Source organism: Giraffa tippelskirchi, chromosome 8, assembly GCF_054371585.1.
Source record: "Giraffa tippelskirchi isolate mGirTip1 chromosome 8, T2T-mGirTip1v1.2.pri, whole genome shotgun sequence".
NCBI classification, from domain to species: domain Eukaryota; kingdom Metazoa; phylum Chordata; class Mammalia; order Artiodactyla; family Giraffidae; genus Giraffa; species Giraffa tippelskirchi.
Window position 1 is genome coordinate 164,257,180 of NC_137282.1, and position 19,422 is coordinate 164,276,601.

Below are 19,422 nucleotides of genomic sequence, written 5' to 3' on the forward strand. Positions count from 1 at the left end.
TTACATAAATCATTCTGGTCTGGTCATTTTTCTGCTAAGAAATTTTTTAACTCTTGGAAATCTATATCAGACTAGACAGTCTTTGTGGTTCTTTCCATGTGGACCCGACCCTGGCAGTTCCCACCAGCTGCCCACTGACCAGCAGACAGATGCACTCGGACAAGCACGTTCCTGCCTGCCCTGCACACCAAGCCTCTATGTCTGGACTCAGGGACATACTCAGCGCCTCCAGGAGCTGAGACAGGACAAGAAATTCAGATTTTTGAGAACATCATTTTAAAACACTGAGCTGAAATAAAGCCATGGTGTGTCAGTCAATTTCTAAGGACAATCAGACATTGCTTTTTTCCAGTTTTTTTTTAAATTTTAGTCATTGATGAAATTGTAAAGGCACACACAGTTCCATATAAAATAGAAATATATACAGCTTGGCTGTGAATTATGATCTTCATGGAAAGAAGACACGTGACTTTCTGCTTAGGAAAAGTCATCATAAATGTTGGGCAAACCTTGACAACTCTGATTTTTTTCTACATGTTAAGCACAGGCCTGGATTTCCTTCGCTTCTTAAAGTGTGAATATTTCCTATGTTATGTAGACATGAGGAAGGCCAGCACGTTGGACTGGTTGCTCTTCACTGAGCGCCCAGGTTCAGGATCGCAGCTCAGCCAGACACCACCCTGTGCTGAGCGCCCGGCGCTGGGTGGAGACACAGGAGTGAGAGCAGAGGAACCATGCGAATGCAGGACTCCAGCCAAACTGTCAGCAATTCCTGGGAGAGAGAGATCGCATTTCAGTACCTTGTCTCCCATCTAAACAAAAAACAAAACAAACGAACACTTGCCCTGATGTAGTAAATACTGATTCTTTGAGTTAAAGGTTCACTCTGGAAGAATTCCAGGCCTTCCTCCTGTGGCATCTCGGCATGGTGAACCCACGAGCTCGGAATGTTGAGCTCCTGCTCATTCCTCAGAGCCCAGCAGAAAGGCTGCCTCCCCCAAGAGGGCCTTCCGGACCCCCAAGGGCACTCATGCAGGCTCTCCTGCTATCTTAGAGACAGACCATTCTCTGCCCGTCACGGCAACCTTCTCTGGCTTTTGCCTGGGGGAACACACGGCCCTGGTGGTGGCAACCTGAAGTCACCAAAGACAGAATGCCCTCCTGCCCCCTTTTTCTAAAGACCCTCCTCTCACAGCACCCTAGCTGATGTTTCTGACATTTGGCCAGATAAGGGCCCTGAAGCCGGGTGCATGGGCCTCTGCCCTCCACAAGCCCACTTTTTGAACTTAGTGCAAAAAATTGGGACAGTGATCACCGATCACGGTGAAGCAGTGCAGAAGGACGGGACCTCGCCTGCCTTCGCAGCCACACCACGTCGCCAGAGCAGTGCTTTGCTGCCGGAACAATCCTGGACCCTCGGAGCTGATGACAGCAGCTCTTCTCTCTGGCTCTTGGGGTCCCTGTCCCGGCTGAGGCTCTGCTCCACCCAGTCCTTCTCCAGGACCTGGACTGAAGAAGCCATCTTCATCCAGAACAAGGCAGACGTCCTCCGGGAGGGGAAGAAGGCGGCAGAGCCGCTGATGGCCATTCCTTCACTGCTGCTGCTGCTCCCCCGTGGAAACAAGCCTGGGCAAGACCGAGCCCAGGGGCACAGGGAGCCCGTCTCAGGGGAGGAAGGACTGTCACCCGCCACGACCTGCGAGAAAGACAAGCCGCCGAAGCAACTCAGAAGGAAACCATCCCAGCGGGCTCCTGCAGAGTTTTACTGAAAGCAGTCACTGTACCAGCTGTCGGGTTCTAGGCCTCAACTTTTTCATCCGTAAAATCAGAGGTTTAGTCCATGTGGTCTTGAGTTGAGCCTGAAGACTTGCCACATCTGTTTCAGTGCCTTATCCAAAGGGCAAACACCAGTGTCATTTCTGTATTTCTCACCAAGTGTGGCGCATGAGAACATTTGCTGAATAAGTAAGTGCAACCTAATGAATAACACACTTCAGTGGGAATTCCTTAGATGACTTCCTGGGAGCGGGTTTGATGGCCTCGGTCACGGCAAAGACGGGAGAGAAGAGGGAGAAGAAGCAAGGGGGCGGCACCTGGGGGCCTGGGGATGCCTGGTTCGTGGGGACCCCCGAGGGCAGCTCCCTCCCCACAGGGCTGGACCCCAGATCTCCCCAGGGCTGAATAGTGCTTAACTTACTAAGTGTAAAGGCATCTATATATATAGAGAGAAACTATTGCAAAAGGAAAGAGGTTTCTTTTTTCCCGTTTCTGATTTTGTGTAGGAAAACTGGGTAAAGAGCACACCCCCCAAACCATAAGATTTCAATTATTGGGTAGGAAATGCTGCAGCAGTGTGCGAAATGGGCATTCGTGACCTAACTGTGAAAAGGAAACGATAGCCTTTCTAACCTAACAAAATAGCTGATTTGCCAAGAAAATGTTTCCAACAAGAAGCAGCTCTCCAGGAGGAAAAGTAGCCAATGCTCAGGTCCCCCTGACTCTGAGTTTGTAAGGCGACGAACAATCGGTGTTTAAAAACTCTCCTGTATTTACGATAAGTGTACGGTATCCTTGCTTCAACAATGACCAAGCATCAGTTGGATTTCACGCTTTATCCTTAGCTGCAGAGAGGGGCATGGTCTTCCACCAGCTCTGAACCACCGTGTGAGTTCCCTCCTTGTTTTAACAATTGTAGTCCACAGTAATGCCTCAGTTATTTCACCCCTTGTTGTAAGAGTAAATCCAATGTGCAGATTCACTTTCCATCAAGGTAGTGTGAAGGTGACCCAAGGCTTTAGCGTGGATTGAAATTAAATACAAGTTGACACACAGCACAGATAAAACTCATCAAAATAACAGGGGCTGCTTTGTGAGCTCAACCAACATCATGCGGCTGGAAAACAACCCTTTTTCTTTAACTAACTTCAACATGATGAGCTGCAAGACTCCAAATGCCGTAGTGAAACCTGAGAAGTGAAACAGAAAGCAAGTGGAGGAACACAGGAGTCAGGTACAGACACGCAGCCCTGAAGAGTCTGCCGTCTTCCAGCTCTCGTACCTTTAAACCAGTGACCGAGCATCTCAGAAACACACTTAAGGAAAGGAAGTTCTGTGGTGTCACTGTCTACCCCTCAGACACCTGTCCTCAGGAGAAGCCGGCCCTCGCTTTGGGGCAGGAAGGGCCCCACATCCCTGGCTCACGACACACCCACCGGCTGCAGGCTGTGCCACCATGGGGAGGCCGCCCACCTGCCTGGCACTGTGACTCACGAGCATGTTCTAATTTTTACCAAGTGTCTGAAGCATTTCTTTTTCCAGTGGCTACTACTCTGTATGTGAGGGATAGTGAGAATGTTCAGGAAGCTTGGGATTTAACACATAACGCAGCAGAACTTTCAAGTGTTCCTCCACCACTACACCTACGAGCTGTGCAGCCTGGCAGCTCCTGGGCAGGATGTGAGGCCCACCGGCAGCCCCAGCTTCAGCGCCCCCATCGGGCTGCAGTTTTCCTTGGAGACAGGCCATCTCCACACCGCCCTGCAGCCCCTTTCAGCCTCCTGCACTGCGCCGCGTCCGCGACCTTGCCTGGGGCGCTGGGACGGATCTCCTGCCACTTCCTGCATTCTGCACGAGCTCTAATTGAAAATTTGGGTGGCCTTGCTTATTTATTTTCCTGGAATGCAGTGGGTTATATTTTCATGGCATTTTCTCAGCAGTTCAGCGTTTCCATTTCAAACTAGGACAATGAGAAGAAAAGCCAGTCCCCGTCAGCAAAAGACGACTGTGCCCCGTTTGGCTTTGCAGGACAGCGTTTATAAATTGCAACTAAATGTAAACCATCAGAAATGCCTGCTTTTTTCAGGAAACTAAAAAGACAAGTTGGCTTTCTCCTTTAAAAAAAAAAAAAAAGAAAGAAAGAAAACCCAGTGATGGACTCAGTTACCAGAGAAAATGAACAATAAATGGGAGGTAAAATTCAGAACTCTTTGGTAAAATTCAACAATTGACTGTCCATGTCTAACTCTTCATAAGATGCTTTGGCTCAAATCCTCTGTCGGACTCGTGCATGTAAGAAGGCTTCATGGCAGCACTGGAGTTTCTTAAAGATCACAGCCTGGCTGGCAGGGGCATTTCTCTTTAGGAATATGAAGGCTAACAGTGGAATTTTTAATTTTATCAAGATGTTATCCCATGTTTTTCTAATAATCTACCACTGCTGTAAATTTTGTATTGCCTAATATTCAAAGGGGAATCTACTTCAATGAAGTTGTATAAAAACACAATTCTGGCAAAAACGGAATTATACACATGGCTTAGAGAATTCACACCTTCAAACTGACTTTCCATTTTATCCTGAATGTGTGCGTCTTTCATGTCTGAAATGAGTGTATACAGAGAGAGTGAATTTTTAACATCCGATACATTTTGCATGAAATAGTTTAAAATCATAATTTAGAAGAGTTGAAAACAAATGCACATGTTAAGTAAATTAGTTACCAAAGACAAGTACTTTAATTTGACTCCCTGAAAGAATACCAGTTGAAGGCAAAAAAATTTTCAGTTTTGTGTCTTATGCAGGGCTGGTCTAGGCCACTTTCTTAGTCGGGAGGGCTGCCTTCCCATGGTTTGTACATATTTCTGCCACTGGTGTAATTGATGGGCACACTAATCACACGTCATTCACCTCAAACGGGACATTAATAAGACCTTTCCATGGAGCAGAACTGCCAAGGCTGCGATCTGAAAGTGAAATCTTCAATCATATCTGTGCTAATTAGTTTGAGCAACTGATTTGGGAGATAAAAAATTTCATCTGTTCATTTTAATCAAACAATCAGTAACACTGAATTGCTATTCTGAGTTACTTTTTAAAAAATTGAAAAATAGTGCTAAACTGTCTAAAAAATCAATGACAACGGCACATATCTTCACCTGAAAATAAATACATAAAGGTGTCTGGCTGCTCAGGTGATCAAACTTATTAAAATTTCACTATAATTCTTAAATAGAATTCCTTTTCCATATATATTTTGTCTTAAATTTAAAGGTGTTAAAAGAAGAAAAATGTCTGCTTGGACTATGCAAATATTGCTGAAGTACTGATTTTGACTATACAGATGTGAACTGAATAACATAATTATGGTTTTTCATGTGCTACTGATTATGTATTTGAAAGTCACTCTACAAGAAATGCTGTGCCTGTAATAATGGTAACACTTCATGTTTACACAGCTCTTCATAAACTACAAAAGTATTTTTCAACATATATAATTGAGGTTCACAATAATTCTCTGAGGCTTGCTTGTTTAAAAAGCACATTAAAGTATATGCTTTAAGAAAAGGTATTAAAGGAAGGTAAGTCTATGTTTATTAAAAATACAGACATAGTAATGGAACCATGCATGAAAAATAGGAAAATATTACAGTTTAAATAAAGAAGACACTTGACCCTGGACGGCTGTGCCAACTGTTTAATCCAGTGCAGTTCTTTTGACCTTCTGAATGGCTTAGAAAACAGGCTGGCAGAGCTTCACTAACTTGGTAAATTCAGATAAATTTTTAGGACTTTTTCTTTTCATTTCACTTGTTTTAATAAAATGTTAAAAAGAAATCACATTATCCACATTCATATCACTTTTTCCAGTCGTGGTCTCTTCTCATGTCTGTCTTGTTGGGTTAAATTAGACCTTTAAAGAAAATAAATGCCATCGGATGCAGTCCATTAGGAGACTTGCCTTCTGCCGTTAAGTCAGAACAGACAGGGGGGAAGGTAACGCTTCACTACTTGTACAAAGTCTCAAAACTAAATTATAAACTTCTAATATTTCCCACTATTGTTTCCACTTTGCTGGAGTTAACAATAAATTTTAGCATGGCTGATGATTTCTTCCCTAGATGTGAAATGGCAAAATATTTTTAAAATGAGACGTACTTCACAGGAGAAAAGAGAACCAAACCCCTTCGTGTGACCATCCCTGTCCCGTGTCGGGCAGAGAGCTGCTGCTGCTCCCTGAGGTCGGGCTGTGCGACGCTGAGTATACTTCACAACCTGTGCATTGAATAGTCCACGGCCAAATTCAGGAACTGCCCAGCAGACATTAATTCTGAAAATGTCTAAACTACTCCTGATAAAACTCCAAGCCTGGGCTGAGGGTTTCTGTGACGGGGTGGCTGTTACCTGCAGCGTGGGCTGTGGGGGCACAGGCGGCCAAGAGGGTCTCGCAAAACAGAAAACCGAAAGCCTGCGTGTGAACACGTCGTCTGTGCTTCCTCCTGGAGTGTAACAACTCGGACAGCAAACGAGGTGCAGGCACACTGTTGGAGAACAGGACTGTTGGGTCTGTGTGTCGTTTTCTGCGTCTGAGACCCCACTGTACACAACTGACAAATCACCTGATTTTGATTAGTTTATCCAAAGCATAAGGCAAAATAAACCAGGTTGGTCTTGGTTTCTTTTTCTTGAGAAAATAAGCTGGTTCTTCTGAACACTCTTGTGTAAGAGAGGCAAAATGCAGTGCATAAGTAAGAGAACAAGGCACCCAACGGACTCCCAGGCCAAGGCTCTGCCAATGTGGACCGTCCACTCACTGCAAGAGGAAGAGACGAAGCCCAGACCCTCCCAAACGTGGTTCTCCAGTTACACGGCCTCCAACGCTCTCAAGAGCTGTTGAAAGCAAAGCACGGTTTACAACCTTCCTGTGACGAGGAGGTCGGCCGCAAAAGAGAAGGGTGTCAATCGGAGGATGTTTTAAAAATTAGAATACTGCTGTCAGCGTTCTTTTCACACACACAGAATTTTGCCAAAGGCCTCAATTCACAGAAAAGATGAAAGAGGTGCAAGGAAAATAAATATTTGAACTGTGATTGATGAGACAGGATGAGGCAGGTGGGTTAAACCGGGCTAAGACAGTGGAATCTGAACAGCCAGCGCCTGCAGCCCCCATGGCGCCCCCAGTCCTCACGCCGGCACCCATGGGATTGGGCCTCCCAGGGCAGCTCCCCACTGTCCTGTAGTCTTCTCAGCTGCTGATACCTCCAAACTCGGCTTTTCATTCTGTGGGTGTATGTCTGGATATGGGGGTGTGTGCATGGGTATATGTGTGGCTGTGTACATATACATGTGTGCACGTGTGGGTGTATTTATGCATGTGCATACATGTGTGTAGGTGTGTGCACACGTATGGGTGTGCATGTGTACATGTGTGGGGTGTGTACATGTGCATGCATGTGTGTGTATGCGTGCATAAACAAGATGGCCTAAAGAAGGTGAAAGCCAAAGCCCCTGCAGTCACTTGCAACTCTTTTAATTTTCTCAGAAGCCTTTGCTCTGTTGAGAATTGGAAATGCAAGGAGGGGTGCGCAGGAGGGGAGGGCCCCATACGTGGACCCCTCCATTCCCACTCCGTCCGATCACCCATCCTCACTTGTCAGCCGAGGGTCCTTGTCTGCCTGCCTGCTGCTGCTGCCTTTTCTGGTTTCCTAATAATTTTTCTCTTCACAATAAAAGTGTGATTTTCAGGAAATCAAAAGCCACAGGATATAATCAACCCCTGTGAATCTAAGATGAATTGTTTATGCAAGAGGGGTAAGAAGCTGACACCTGCTGCTCCTGTCACTGGCAGGTTCAAGGCCACCACCCCCTGCCCTCCGGGCTGGCACCCCCGGACTGGCCTTGAGGAGCTCCCTGCGATTATGTTTACAGTGGCCTGAAACGAACTCAACATCGGACAGAGAGGTTTACACCCCAGATTCCCACAGATGCTGAGCGTGAAGGAAGGTTTTGTCTTTTTCTCAGTAGCTGGTGACTATAATTAATTGTTAATATTATTAGCAATATTAATTTTATTATAAATATTACAGGTATGTTAAAAAGTTAAGTCAGCCTAAATTCATATGCCAGAGTTGCTAAAATGTTTTATTTTTAATTTTTCCATCTTTAAATCAGTTGCTTGCTTAGTCTTCTTAGAAGTGCAGTTCATTACAATGCTTCTACGAAGAGAACTATTTTAATTTTCCCTTAAAAAAATGTAAGGTTCCTAAAGGTTATAAAAGTTAATTTGCTGTTGCTGTTTATATGCTAAGCCAACATGAAATCTCATTGGGTAAAGGAGATAGCTTTCATTCCACAAAAGAGTTACCTGAAACCTATATTTTATAAGCGAAGCCAGTGTTCTAAATTATTTAGGTTCATAAAATGTCATGAAATATGTAACATTTATAGTAATTTAAAACTGTTTACCATGCAGTTATTAGATTCCTAATCAGGATGGTCATATAGTTTCAAAGCACGTTTGAATGATTTGTTATTATCCTTTTCCAAAAACAGTGGTAGTAATGTATATTTAATTGCAAATGTATTCTCACACGAAGCTTACTGGTGGCCTATATTTCTGTCTCCAGAGAGAACACAACAATGTGAGTGTGTGTGCATACAATGTGGATATATCTATACTGCTCCCTACAGGAATAAGGTTACATTAAAAAATCCAAAGGTTAATAGTGTGTAAGTCACTCACTTTGAAAGCAGCAAGTTTATCAGGGCTATTTCCACCCCTAACATGGCTTACATAACTATCAACTCAAACCTCACCGATACCCTCGTCCTTTACTTGTTTCCGTTCAAAATTTGCTGATTTAAGTATGTTAGAGTATGCTTGAAAAAGAAGCAGGAGAGTCAGATTCTTCAGTGTTTAGCTGCTCTCTTGTTAAACATCTTTCCCCAAAAGATTCTCTCAGGCAATCAATTTGTTTTGGCCTGAATTGTAAATATTTATGAAACAGGACCTGCACACAAAAAATACAAAGACAAAAAAAAGGATTTTTCATTTATCATCCTCACTTCCCACCAATCCACGATATACTTTTCTTACTTTACTTTTGAAAAATAAATATTGCAAAAAATCAGTTATAATGTCTTTAATGCAGATAAGCTTAATTCACAGAAACCAAGAAAGGACATGCAGGAGAGAAGAGCAGCGCCCAGACTGTGAGTCGCTGCGGCAACACTTGCTGATCTGAAAGGTGAGCTCGGACGGCGGCCAAGTGCTCGTGCAGAGAGAGTCTCTGAATTACTGGTCGGACGATTAGTTCTGTGCAGAAAATAAACTTTTGAAAGTGCTTTCTAGAATTCAAATGCCTCTAGCACCAGTTAAACATAGATATCTTAGACATTAAAAAAAAAATTCACTACTAGCTCTACTGAAGTAGAATTGAACACAAAAATCACACATATTTAATGTATACAATTTGGTGAGTCTGGAAATTAGACATCTTTAAAGGAAACAGTGTGATGGTGTGTAAACCAAGAAAGGAAAGCCATGTGCAAATTCTGTAAGCATAGGAGATAAACTAAAATTTCAAGAAGCTTGCCTCTGTTTGATGTCAGACACTGCCTGGTCTCATTCAGGAAGACATTTTCAATTCTTTAAGGATTAATTTGTGTCCATTTCTCTTAAAGTATGCCCAAACCCCAGGGGTGGAGGGGCAGACAGGGCTGTACAGCAATGCACTGATGTTCCACTTCACATTATAGTTTCTGGTCTGACATTATATTTACTAGAAAAATTGCTGCCAAATTTAAAGGCAGTCACTAGCTGGGCTTCCTAGGTGGCTCACCGATAAAGAATCTGCCTGCCAATGCAGGAGATGTGGGTTCGATCCCTAGGCAGGGAAGATCCCCTAGAGAAGGAAATGGCAATCCATTCCAGTATTCCTGTCTGGGAAATCCTACGGACAGAGGAACCTGTTGGGCTACGGTCCATGGAGTCGCAAAGCATCGGACATGACTTAGTGACTAAACTACAGGAACAACAGTTAGCAGCATGTTTATGCAAAGTACTATTAAACCGGATGGTGTTTAATTTTTTTCTAGCTATTAATCCATATTGTGCCTTGTCACACCGTGGCTGGTCGCTCTTCTGTTAGACAGTGAAAGAGAATTAGCACTTCAGACCAAGTCAGCATTGTAACCAAGGAAAATATGTTTTATAAATTCTGGTCCAAAAATTATTCTCCCAAAGAACAAAACCTCCTTCTAAATGTGTTCTGACGAATACATGCTTACAAACAGAAGGCCACTTAACAGCACTGACAATGACATTTAAACACATGCAAAGCTCAAATGATGTGAAAGGACTACCAGCAGTCACTGAAGTTTTCTTCCACAATCTGAAGTCAGCAAACGGAGCACATGAATTTCTAGGATAAAATATAATTACAGCATTAGAGACATAGTCTTCACAAATTCTCAAACAAAATTTTGTTAGGGAGCTTCACACGTCTACAGTTTGAAAAGCTCTCGTATATTAGACAGCATATGCACAGGGGGACATCTTGTCAGTGTGTCTGCGCGTGTGAGCGCCTCTGATAGTGGGATGGGTACACAGCATGATACGTGCCTGTAAAGCATAACAGTGCGAATCAACACTGCCCCACACATCTGGGGTCCAAAAACATGAGGCCAAGCTTAGAAGGAATTACTTTACGGAAAGGTAGGAATTCAATAAAACCCAAGGCTGACAATCACCCCACATGTCTACATTACACTGTTTTCCTCTTATTCTTTTCCTTCACAGCTAACCTATTGTTGGCGTTCCACTCAGCACTGGGCCAGGGGAACAGAAGCAATGCAATCAGTTCACAGGGTTGGGGGGAGTTCGGAGGGCTGAATGTGATTCAGGACAGAGGGGCAAAAGTCACGCAAACAGAACAGGATCAACAACCGGTTTCAAGTTCAGAGAAGGTGACCTAGGAGTTCTGTTTTAAAATGGACTGCCTCATATGTGGCAAATTTAAAGAACAAAAAATTTCTTTAATTGAATACCAAGAACAATTAATGTGACCCACTACCATTGGCATATTGTTATTCGGAAAAACTCCACTAACACCTCCCATATCCTGTCCTCTACGTATGGTCAGATGGAGTTGCCAGAAGAGGGCCTGCAGTTCAGCCAAAATTCACTGTGGAATAGCTGCTTGTTGGGAAGAGAGGTCATGAGATTTGAGAGCTTACAAGGACTTTTCAGTGTCTCCAACCCACCACTTTATTTTAAAAATGGGACGACCAGAACTCTCAAGGGGTCAGAGAATGTCTCTGATCAGGGTTCACATAAGGCCAGGCCCAGAATGTGGGTTTTTGGACTCTCAGTGTAATTAATCTATATCCCTATCTATCTTCCTGTCTGTGAAAGTGAAAGTGTTAGTCTCTCAGTCGTGTCTGACTCTGCAACCCCGTGGACTGTAGCCTGCCAGGCTCCTCTGTCCATGGGATTCTCCAGACAAGAATACTGGAGTGGGTTGCCATTCTCTTCTCCAGAAGGTCTTCCCAACCTAGGGATTGAACCCACGTCCCCTGCATTGCAGATGGATTCTTTACCATCTGAGCCACCAGGGAAGCCCACTATCTATATCTACATTTAAACCAATAGCAATATAGTCAATTCCTGGTTTTTAGGGATCGTGGATATTTGGTTCTTTATTTTTAGTATGTCACTGCTCAAACTCCACCAGGAGCACAAAAATAAAGTGAAAGCAAAAGTTGCTCAGTCGTGTCCAACTCTTTGTGACCCCATCTACTACAGTCCATGGAATTCTCCAGGCCAGAATACTGGAGTGGGTAGCCTTCCCCTTCTCCAGGGGATCTTCCCCATTCAGTAGTCGAACCGGGATCTCCTGCATTGCAGGCAGATTCTTTACCAGCTGAGCTACCAGGGAAGCGCACAAAAATAAGTTTTTACTCAAATCAATTGCCTACACTTTATGTTATCACTTTTGTTATAAGGGTCCAGTCAGAAAGAACAAAAGTACAGGCTGTTGTCTGAAGACTGGATTGGACATTACCTCGGCTTTTAACTTTTTGTGTACTTGCCCCTCTGTGCCATGGAAAGTGCAGAGGGAGCTCTGCGCTGCTGGGGGCGGCCCTGCAAGCAGCTGCTGCTTGCAGAGGGCAGAGCTCCCAGGGGGAGGGGGCCGGGGGCCGGGACGAGCCCCCCAGTTCATGTTCACTACCCAAGAGGGGACAGCTTAGTTCATAATGTAGGTGAAACCTACAGAAGACAGGATGAGAAAACTGCCTTCAGGGAGTTTAAAATCTCGAATCGACTTTGTGGCAGACAAGGTGTTAGCCGAGCAATGAAGGCTCAGATAAAAAATCAAAGGAATAAGATCTGAGGCCAGGCTGACCATGTGTGGATGCGAGGCATTCCTGAAACTCTTGAGAAGCCGGAAGCCTTCACGAAGTGTCCAGAGGACCGGGATCCTACACGAAAGCCAAGAGGCTGGCAACACCTCTCCCTGCCTGGGTGGAACCGAAATGGTGACATTCCTACACAGCAGAGAGCAGCCACCTGGGCAGCCAGCAGCTCCAAGCCCCAGTCCATCAGGGCAGGATCACATCAGTGGAATCAACTGGGAACATGGCACCATTTTCCACGGCCACTGACAGAGGCAAGTACACAGCACCTTCCAGTGGAAAGTCTGAAGATACACACACGTAAAAACCTACAACAAAACAAAAAAAGCCCCCAACCACCTCCAACTGCCTAGCGATTTAAAACAAATTAAAATGCAACCTTATGTTCAGTGAAGGCCTTCACTTAGAGCATAAAGAGGTCTAAACTCCTAGTCAGAGATCCCCAGCAGCAGCGGGACCCAGCAGGGCTGCACACCTCTCGTCCCCCCAGCGGTCAGTGACTTCCCGCAATTCCTCTGTTCTCTTCCAGACCACCTACAGACACCCAGGAGAGAGCCCGAAATAAACACAGCTGCGTCTTTGTGCTGGGTGGCAGCCGTGGAGTTACGCCATATCCTTGTGTAGACCAAGCTTTATTTACAGTTTTCTTAACAAAATATGCAAATAGAAGGTAAGCAGAAAAATACAAGGGCTCTGCTTTGCAGTAAAACTAGAGACATTTACTTTGAGGCCTTTGTGCTACAGAGCTTTGAAGCTGGAGACACATAGATCAAGTGCCCACAAAGGCATTTGCTAGGAGTACAGGGTAGCAAGACTCCTTAACCAGTAGGCTCAATACAAGAATTGCTAAAACAGCCTCATGACTGTTAAAACCTTGGAGGATTTCAAATCGTCTTTCTGGTCTTAAACCATAAAGGATTCCAGCAAAGAATGACAAAGTTCGGTAGTAGTTAATAAAACATCTCCACAATTCACATGTTGTCAAGATTTACAGAGTACTCTTGGCTTATCATTGTTGCTTCTAGTGAGCATTAGGCATATTTTGAAACAGACCTTCTCTCCAACTCTGCCACTATCATAAGGTATTGTCATATTTTCAGTTTTTGATTCAACACGTATTTAGGTTGTGGTTAGTGCTATTATAAGGCAACTGGCCTGATGTATTGAACACCTGCTGTGTAAAGCTCTGTGGTATCTACAATATAGACAGTAATTTGCCGGCAAGGGGCTTTGTTAAGCTGTGCGTTTACAGAACAAACAACGGTCAGTCTTTGATAACAAGGATCACTAGATGTGGCAGATTACAATTGGTCTGAGGATTAGAATCTGTACTAATTATGGTCCATTACGAACTGATATGCATGTAGCGGGAAACACTTCAGGTGCTCTTTATGTTTAAAAAATAATATCTATAGAATAGCGAACTGTGACGTCAGTGTTTCCTGACTGAAACCAAAGGAATTCCATGCTTCAGAAATATTTTTTCCTCTCTAGGTCAAACGAAATCTGATGCAGAATTGAAAACACAAGCTATACAATGGTATTTAATTGCTTCAAAAGCTACTACAGCAATTTGGGGTTTAATGCTTTCATTTCCGGCCAGCTTCTGCATGTATGGCATTAACATTTGCCAGCTGGCTCCAGAATGTGGACCATAAGTTTAAGAAAAAAGAAGGGAAACACTATCAGGAATTTTTGTATTATTAAAAGACTCTCTCTCCTTCTTCTGATTGTTTGTCTCAGGGATACAGTATTACTTGTCTTTTCTTGATCCAGGAGAGACATGTGAGTCCTCAAGAGTCATTCAAACCAGCTTAATGGCAGGATCACCTGACTTGGGAATGATGCATCATGGAGACAGAAGGAGCAACAAGAAACAGGTTCAGTTTCACCATAAGGCAGTACCACCAGCTGCCGGTGTTTAAGGGGAGTGATCCTGGGGCAGCTGAGTTACTGCGCACGGGAGGCAGCACTCCCTCTGAGGTGAGGGGAGAAAAACTGAGTCACACCAAGTCCCACAACGCAGAGCGTTTGTTCAAAATTATTACCTTTTTCTCAGGATGTATTTCTCTAACAGGTGTTCAACACATATTCAAATTGTAATAAGTATAGGTTCCTTTTTTTTCTGTGATAATGACTATCTTGGCTGGATTCCCCAGAAGCTGATCCTGAGATATGGTTTCCAGACTAGTCTTTAACTTGGGAGGTGAAGCCAGGAAACACCAGGAGGGGATGGGGAAGTCAGTGGGAAAGGGGAGGAAGCAAGAAGAGGTGTGGGTGAAGGGGGTCCCCTGGGTACAGGGCTCCAGCCAGGAGGGGAGCTCTGGACATGCTGGATCCACCTCCCAGCTGCCAGGGGAGCCAGGCAGCGGGTCTCGCTGCAGCCTGCTTTCAGCGTGCCATGTGTCCAGGGAAAAAGCCCCGAGACACAGGGACGGGTGTGAGGGCAGAGGGGCAGCAGAGGGGGTACGCATGGGCTCTGGTGAGCATTGCTACGCCCTGTAGCGCTCAGGTGGTCCTGCCATCGGTTCCTCACACTGACGTCACACCCACACCAGGAGTGTTGACAGGTGGAGCTACGGGCTCCTGCCGCAGTTGCTCCTGGGGCCAAAGATTTATCTTCCTCCTTTACCACTCATTATGGATTTCCCTCACTCTCCACCAGCTGGCCTAGGCTGCTTGCTTGACGATGAGACCAGACCTTTGTCCTTGTGGGGGTCTGAGCTCCTGGTTGCCATGTCTACCAGGCCAGTGGTGCTGCTTTACCCATTTGCTGGAATCACCAGGCACAGAAAAGATGCCCAGGGAGCGCCCTGAGTCCAGAAGTATCCCTCCCTGCCCTGATTTTCCCCTAATGAGAAGAGTCATTTCTCTGTCGCCTGTATGAGGAGCCCAGAGGAGAGGTCTTAGGATTGAGGGGACCCTCCTACGCCCTGGCAGAGCATCCTTCCCTGCCGCGGAAGCCAGGGCTCTACTGGAGACGCCGCACCAGTGTGGCACGAGGTTCACAGGAGTCCGTGCGGCCCACAGCACAGCGTCACAGCGCTGCAAGACGCTGTTCCTGGCCGGAGCCACAGCCCTGCCCTTGAGGCTGTTCTACCACCCCAGGGGGATGGTGCGCGATGCGGGGCAGAGCAGTGGGGCCTGCGATACCGGCCCCTCTGTCACAGCGCTTTCCCTCTGAAAGGCCTGTCCCAGATGCCACCCGGAGCTCTCAAGACGATACAGCAGACACCGTGAGCGACGCTCAGCGCCTGCTCGAGCCCTGCCGTCACGGGAGACTAGCCCGAACCCGGGCCCGTATCCGGCTCTGAGGAAACCGCCAGCCACCAGCTGCTGCCTGACCTCCGAGAGGGGAGGCCCGGTCCCCCGGCTGCACCGCGGGGCGGACGCAGGGCGCGGTTCTACCGCGGTCAGCACCGCGACACACCCAGGGCCCGGGGCGACACCCGGGCCCGTCTGCTGGGGCACCCGCTGGAGTGACCGCACAGCCGCGTGGAGAGAGGCGCCGGGTAGGCAACAGCACAGCCCCCGGCGAGCCCCGCCAAACCTCAGCCCTGGACGCTTGCCGAGCCCGGAGGCCGGAAGAGCGCGCTCCCTTCCGGTCCCGCCGCGTCCGGGGCGGTGCGTCACTTCCGGCCGGCCCGCGGCGGCCGCTCCCTGTCAGGCAGCCGGTTGCCTCTGGCCAGGCCCGCGAGGGCCGTCTTTCCGTGTCCGGGGCCGGCGGCTGAGCCCGAGTGTCCCGCTCAGGGCTCCTGGGCGCTAGGACCGCGGCCTCGCGGGCTGCGTGTCGCTGCTGCCCAGACGTGGGTCAGCCCGTGGCTTCTGAGGGACCGGGTTCGCGGCCCGGTCCTCGGCTCCCACCCGTCTCCCGACTCCTGCCCCCGCCCCGCCCCTGAGGCCCGGTCATCGGGCGCTCGGCGCTCGGTCGCGCGGCCGCTCGACGCGCTCGGCGCTCCGACGGCGGAAGTGAGGGTGCAGGCCGCCGGCCACTGCGGCGCGGGACCCTGTCCGTGCGGGCCTGCAGGTAGGTGTGGGGGCCAAGGTCTTGGTGAGGCCGCCGGGGGCGCGGGCGGCGGGCGGGGGAACCAGCAACCGCCGTCAGGCCCGCGTCACTCTGCACCCCGGACTGTTGGAGTGCAGCTGCGGGCGTCCCGGAGCCCCAGCCCCGCTGACCCGGGGACCGAGAGGGTCCTGGAGCCCCGGCCCAGATTCCCGGGCAGCTGCGGGGGCCCCGGTGTCCGGCCCCTCCTCTCTGCTAGCGCCCCTGGAGCGGGCTGACGCTCGGGGATGGGTTGCCGTTGGCCTCTCCTGCCCCTTGGCGCACCTGCTTACCTGTCTGTTAAGTTTGAGTATTTATTGGTGAAGAGCGAATCCCAGAGGCAGGTTTTGCTTGTTTCCTTCCTGGAGATCTATACTGAGACTTAATCGGTGGGTGCCCGTCAGTAGTTCTCTGGGTTGACTATATCGTCCCCGTTTTACGGACGGGGAGACGGAAGTTCAGAGTACTTGCGTAAGTAGCCTGAAATCGTGTAATTACTCAGTGTGTATCTGCCGCTGGGGCCCGAACTCTTGTGTTCTCTAAGAAACAGCTGTCTTTGAATGGAAGTAAGCTTTTCTTATATCGCTCCTACTAATATGTATGAGAAAACGTGTCTTTTTTTTTTTTAATCTGAGTAAACTTTTAAAAAAGTATTTTAAAAATCTTAACGAGTTCATTTGGGTATACTGTTTTGAAAAGCTAATTGTAGCTGAGGTTATGTGGATTCCTTTTCCAATGCATAATATTTTGATTATTTTCTAGACAGGCTTGGTGTCAGGGCACAGGAATTGGAAGCAGAAAGCTTCCTAAGGAACCTCAATGTTTAAAGTTGCTGACCCAAAGAGAGGCAATAGAAAGAGGGTGATGTGTGCTTAGTACTGAAATCTTCTCTTCTGTCTGGTTAAGTAAAAATTTAGTGGTTTTAAACAGGGAATCCCCCAGTGTAACATGGAACAATGCTTGGAAGTTTCAGAAAATGATGTTTTCTTCTTTTTAGGTATTTGAGTTCCTAAACCGAATATCATTTTGAAAATTAGCTCTCTAAAAGATGGTTATTAACCTGACAAGTTAAATTTGCATTCATTCCATGAAAATTTGAGAGCCTGCTATGTATAAACCTAATGGGAAATGAAATTAGTACTTAACGTTTTTGCACAGGCAGTCCTTTAATACTCCTTTAATACATAACAGAACAATTTCTAGTGTCAGGCCTGGCACCCTTAGGCAACGTAGGAAGTGCTGCTTGTAGTTAGTGTCTCCATTACTTTTCACCCTTTCTCTAGTTTACTCATCTCATCTAGCCAGGATTCCTAGATCAGCACCTGCCACAGAGTGGAGCTTACATGTTTGCTGAATGGGTGAGTTTTAGGCCAGTTTTGAGCAGAGAGGATTTTAGATTGACTAGAATGGGAAGTAACGCTAATAATTCTGCTGAGCAGTGTGCTAGGGCCTTGCTTGTTCTCAGATTCCCAGGAAGGTGTTCCTGGGTCCCCTGGAGTGCCTGGTGAGACCGCATGGTGGAAGTACTGAGTTACAGTCACGTGATTCTCCACACTGTTATGTTAGCTTAAAAGAATTGTTGATACAAACACACAAACTTACAGTGACTGTGGAGAAATTATGCACCTTGGAGCTGTGGACACGCCTGCAGGCATCCTTAGACTTCAGTTTGGAAAGTACGAAGTTGAAGCTCCACCTCCTCATCTGGATGCTGCCACCACCTGCTTTGTAGCGTGGGCTGAGCTCTTTAGCAGTCTTTTTGGGCCTCAGTTTCCTTGTTGCCGAGAATATAGAAAACTAGATTATCTCAGAGTTTCCTGCTTTGAAAGTTTCCAACTCCGTGGATCCTGCAACCACTTAGCACTTGTCCTGTCCTGTGTTATCTTAGGGGTTGTAGCTATTTACACATCTGTCAAAAGAAGAGGCTCTTGCCAGACAGGGATTAGTCTTAGTCATTTTTGTGTCTCCCAGTTTTAACATATGCCTGACACGTGTTAGAAATAAAAGTGGTCTGGATTCAGAAGGGAATATTTTTGTCTTCTCCATTAAATAGCCAAGAACTAAGCTGCAATAGTCAGTGTAAATACAATAGGATTCAGAGAGGGGAGAGGATGTTTTGGTGTTGGAGGAATTGGGAAGGCTTCATGGAAATCAGACCTTAATGGGGGAGAATGTGGCCCTCTGGAGAGAAGGCACGTGAATGTCTGTCTGCTTACGAGGAACAGAGGCCCAGGGCTGAGATGTGAGTGCATTTTAGATTGTGGACTGCCTGGAGTTCAAGCAGAGGAGTTTGGAACTGACTTAATAAGGCTGTTTGTGTGTGTTGTGTGTGTGTTTTCCCCGGGAAAATTATACTGGGTTTGTTCAGAAGCTTCATTAACATCCTTTGATACTGTCAGCTTTTAAGACTGGGGTGGACTACACAGTTTGCATTAAGTTTTGGTTTTGGTGTTAGTGGTTCCTTCTGCTTGCTCTTTCCCCCTTACAGCTTGGAGTCAGTATGGAAAGGACGGTGGACAGTGGGACTCAGGAAGCCTGGATCTTAGTTAGTTAGAATGTAAGCTGCACAGTGTAGGTCCTCGGCCCAACCTAGGGTGTGCCTGCCGCAGGGTAGCTCTCAGGAGTCTGCAGCCCTGAAGAGCTGGCCCTCTGCCTCTTAACAATGGTCCGTTTTTGGCAAGGTTGTCCTTTAGTTTCATCTGTAAGCTTCTGTGACCTGTTTAGGACCTTATCCGCTTGTAAAGTGCTGTGATTTGGCAGGGGGTGTATGATGTTAACTTCTGTTGTATTATTGTTGTTGTTGTTTAGTCGCTCAGTTGTGTCCGACTCTTTGCGACCCCGTGGACTCCCAGCGTGCCAGCCCTCCCTGTCCTTCAGTATCTCCCAGAGTTTGCTCAAACTCATGTCCATTGAGTCGTCGATACCATCCAACCATCGCATCCTCTGTCGTCCCCTTCTCCTCCTGCCCTCAATCTTTTCCACCATCAGGGTCTTTTCCAATGAGTTGGCTCTGCATCAGGTGGCCAAATTACTGGAGCTTCAGCATCAGTCCTTCCAATGACTATTCAGGGTTTATTTCCTTTAGGATTGGCTGGTTTGATCTTGCTGTCCTCTAAAAAGAGTCTTCTCCAACTCCACAGTTCAAAAGCGTCAGTTCTTCAGCACTCAGCCTTCTTCATGGTCCAATTCT

The 19,422-nt window shown here is 46.7% G+C and overlaps 1 protein-coding gene and 1 long non-coding RNA gene across 5 annotated transcripts in view; one reads left to right on the plus strand and one right to left on the minus strand.

The window, feature by feature from the left end:
- Positions 1 to 16,676, minus strand: part of LOC145517647 (uncharacterized) — a 61,420-nt gene extending 44,744 nt beyond the window's left edge. The window contains exons 1-3 of one of the 2 annotated variants that reach the window (XR_014062228.1): positions 16,526 to 16,676; positions 10,139 to 10,197; positions 7,914 to 8,784 (exon numbers count right to left, since the gene is read on the minus strand). This is a non-coding gene — a long non-coding RNA (uncharacterized LOC145517647). Of the gene's footprint in view, positions 1 to 509; positions 773 to 7,913; positions 8,785 to 10,138; positions 10,198 to 16,525 lie in introns of those variants that run through there. The other variant, XR_014062229.1, reaches the window with a different exon arrangement.
- Positions 15,832 to 19,422, plus strand: part of EXOC2 (exocyst complex component 2) — a 118,199-nt gene continuing 114,608 nt past the window's right edge. For all 3 annotated transcript variants that reach the window (XM_081520596.1, XM_081520595.1, XM_081520597.1), the window contains exon 1: positions 15,832 to 16,217. The gene's annotated coding sequence lies outside the window, so the exon portion shown is untranslated. The remainder of the gene's footprint in view (positions 16,218 to 19,422) is intronic.